We start from the raw sequence: 3571 nt of genomic DNA on the forward strand, positions 1-3571 counted from the left end.
AGAGTTAAGAAAACAGAAATTTGCAGACACCCCCTCGAATATGACCATCACCGAGGATTAGAGTCTTTCTAGAGGAATCAGTCTTTCTCTCTGACTTTGGAGAGTCAGTTAAGACCATCACAGAAGATTCAGCATGAGCCAACGCAAGGGTTTGTAAAGAATTTGTGTCTTCAGAGTCTGAAAAGGGGTAGGGCCACAAACTGATTAGATGATGTTGGCCTTAACCTCTGCAGGACTCACAGTTTATTCTAGAGGGTATGACCAGGAAACTGCTGCTTCTTTCCACTTTATGAGATGTCTTAAACTTAGCACCCCCTTACTTCCACTGATTCTCATCCTGGTTTTGACTCCATCTCAGAATCATCCCATACTCTTCCCTCAACCCATGTGTTCCCTTTCCTCTGAATTCTTTAAAAAAAATTTGTTAAGAATCAGATAGACGCCATTAGGGTATTGAGCCCAAATCATGCAGAGAATCACCAATCACAAAAACTCCAACCACCATGTTCTCACTGCTTTCTCAATAGAGGAACAGGGAAGGATTATCCCACCTGATGATCTCTCTTTGAAATGTTGCGGGGGAGGGGGGGAGTGTCAGTCTTCTTTTTTTGTTTGATTGCTTATTTGTTTTTATAAAACTGAGATGATTTGCTAAACTTTTTGAGCATACACAACTTTCCAAAGTCACATCTCTCTCTTGAACTGGTAAACTTACATGTTGCATTATGAATTGACAATATACTCTATGTGGCAGTTTGGACATCATGTATAAACTGGTAAGAGCATAATGCATAAACTCTTGTCCAGAGTATCTGTGACCACAGGCCAGAAACTCTCTTGGATTTCGTTGCATCTTAGTTTCCTTAAGTACAAAATAAAGGGTATAGATGGAATGATATCTAGTTGCTTACCAAGCTTTTTTGAATCTTGTCATAATAGTTTCAATCGTTATTTTTATTATTTTCATTTATGGTTATATTAAATTTCTCTTATTTTTTCCAGAGGACTTTCATTTTGCGGTATCCTTTGCCCACCAACACATATGTTCAACCCCTGTGATCTTACCTCAACACCTTGGTAGCACTATAGCAGTCTCCTTCCTTCGATTTGCTCAAGCGGGCCCAGTAATGTCTCCATTGTGAGATTCGTTGTTACTGTGTTTGGCATATCAAATACGTCATGGGTAGCTTGCCAGGCTTTGCCGTGTGGGCAAGATATTCTCAGTAGCTTGCCGGGCTCTCTGAGAGCGGTGGATGAATCAAACCAGGCTTGGCCGGTTCGGCTGCGTGCAAGGCAAACACCCTACCTGCTGTCCTATTGCTCCTGTCCTTGGTATGGAATTTTATTTATTTTTATGCATCCTTAGTTTTCAGAAGTTCAATGATATGTTTCTGTTTCTTTGTGCATGGAATTTTCAAGACATTGAGAACAGGGACCCATATCAGTTCATCAACCTGACCCAGGAACTTCCAACTAGTATCACTGGTTAGATAGCAGATGAAATGCATGGCATTCTATTCCAACTGATGTCCAAGGTAACCCACATCCCTATGCCCCTCCCATCCTTCTATATTATAGCTGTTCTATAGTAACCAATAGTATTTGATGTTGACTTTTAGTGAACAGGAGTATTGGTATTCCATAGATGGTGAGAAGTAATTAGCTGTATAACACAGTCAGGCAACAAGAAAAGCACTGCGAACACGAGTTTATCATGTGTCTCTTTTCAGGTGTGTGAAGTTCAGTATAACAATGTGAAGCACAGTGCAAAGGAAGTCAAGTTCCTCAGTCTAAATAAGACCTCAAAAGGCCATCGTCTATCACAGATGATGTATTTATTTCCACAGTGTTTCCACTTCAGGAACTCTCTTACCCTCTGGGCACCAAACACTGTCAGTACTGCAGAGTTTTGTTTTGAATGCCATATCCTTTTTATGCCAATTAGAGATAATCTCTTTGGGCTCTTAAGTAATTTGTCTGGGTAATCTCAGGCACATTGAGAAGAGTCACAAATTCTCTACTGATTGGAAGACATAACAGAAAGTCCTTAGGCACAGTCAGAAATTAGTCAAAACTTTTAAGTCAATATAATGTCTTCCCCAATTGCCATACTTATATCAAATAAAGAAGGCTTCCTACACAGATCAGTGCACAGATAAATTTGAAACAGGTTCTTGAGGATTTTCTTCAGTTTATAAAACCGTGTGTGTGTGTGTGTGTGTGTGTGTGCGTGCGCACGCGTGCGCACACACACACACACACATACACATAAACATACACACAGATTGGGCAGATTTGGTTGAATTCTGTAAATTCAATTCTGGTCCTTTGCCATTCTAGGAATCTAAAGGATTAACATGTAAGTATGTATCTTATAAACTGTCTTTGCGGGGCTGGAGAGATAGCACAGCGGGTAGGGTGTTTGCCTTCTACCTGGCCTACCCAGGTTTGATTCCCAGAATTCCATATGGTCCCCTGAGCACCTCCTTTAGTAATTTCTGAGTGCAAAGTCAGGAGTAATCCCTATGCATTGCTGGGTGTGAACCAAAAAGCAATAAATAAATAAATAAAATAAAATAAACCATCTTCGCTTTTTATTGGGATGAAAACTTTGGTAGAAAGAGGAGATCAGGATGGTTTAGTCAATTTCTGTTAGATTATAATTACACCCTCTTTATTATTTTTATTATGTTGCACTCTTAAAATAAACATACTAATATTTAAATAGAAAAACCTATAGAAAAAACATAACTTTATGTTTGTGCATTACTAGTTTTAGCTGTTTTTAAATAGACCACTTTTATTGGTCTTATGTATCAGAGAAGAAAGGTGTGCTGTGAGCTAAGTGACAGTCTTTACCTGTTCTGTTTCTGCCATGCTCACGTCTCAGCGCTGTGTTTCCTAGAAACCACTAGTCCCGGATCACACATTTTTTGGAGGATTTGTTTTGAGTTGAAATTCTTGATTGAAAAATGTGAATTTGACTTGCCTTTTCTACTGAACTGATTTAAATCAACTAAAATTCCAATTCTGTCAACTGTAACAGACAAAAACCCCAGTTTGATCCGTTTAGCATCCCTGTGACTTTTAGGGGCATCAGTCATACTTTTGTAGAAATTTATTACTTTTATAGCTCCTCGTGGCATATCTGATATGCCAAAAACAGTAAGAACAAGTCTCACAATGTAGATGTTACTGGCGCCCTCTTGAGCAAATTGATGAACAATGGGAAGACAGTGCTACAGTGCTATACATATACTATGGATGCTATTTCTCATTTTTTCAAAAATTTCTTTGCAATATGTATTTATTTTCTTAGCAAACATGAGTTGATAATAACACATTCTAGTGTGGTGATTTGCTACCATAAAGCCAGTTGAATTATCATCTTCCACTCTGGTCCAGCTGGGTTAGATGTAAAGACAGACAGTACTGTCCAATTAGCTAGCTAGTCCCCAATAAAGGGTTAGGCTGGCCATTTAGTGAGTACAATTTCTGCTCCCCTACCCTGGTTCTCTGGCTGCAGACAGTAGTGCCATTGTTTACCTTTATGTTAACAGTTATCAGGTAC

The 3571-nt window shown here is 39.1% G+C and overlaps 1 pseudogene; it reads right to left on the minus strand.

The window, feature by feature from the left end:
- Positions 1–430: 430 nt before the first annotated feature.
- Positions 431–558, minus strand: LOC130021195 (uncharacterized; annotated as a pseudogene).
- Positions 559–3571: the final 3013 nt, after the last annotated feature.

The sequence above is a fragment of the Sorex fumeus genome, unplaced genomic scaffold (genome assembly GCF_029834395.1).
Source record: "Sorex fumeus unplaced genomic scaffold, SorFum_2.1 ptg000014l, whole genome shotgun sequence".
NCBI lineage: Eukaryota > Metazoa > Chordata > Mammalia > Eulipotyphla > Soricidae > Sorex > Sorex fumeus.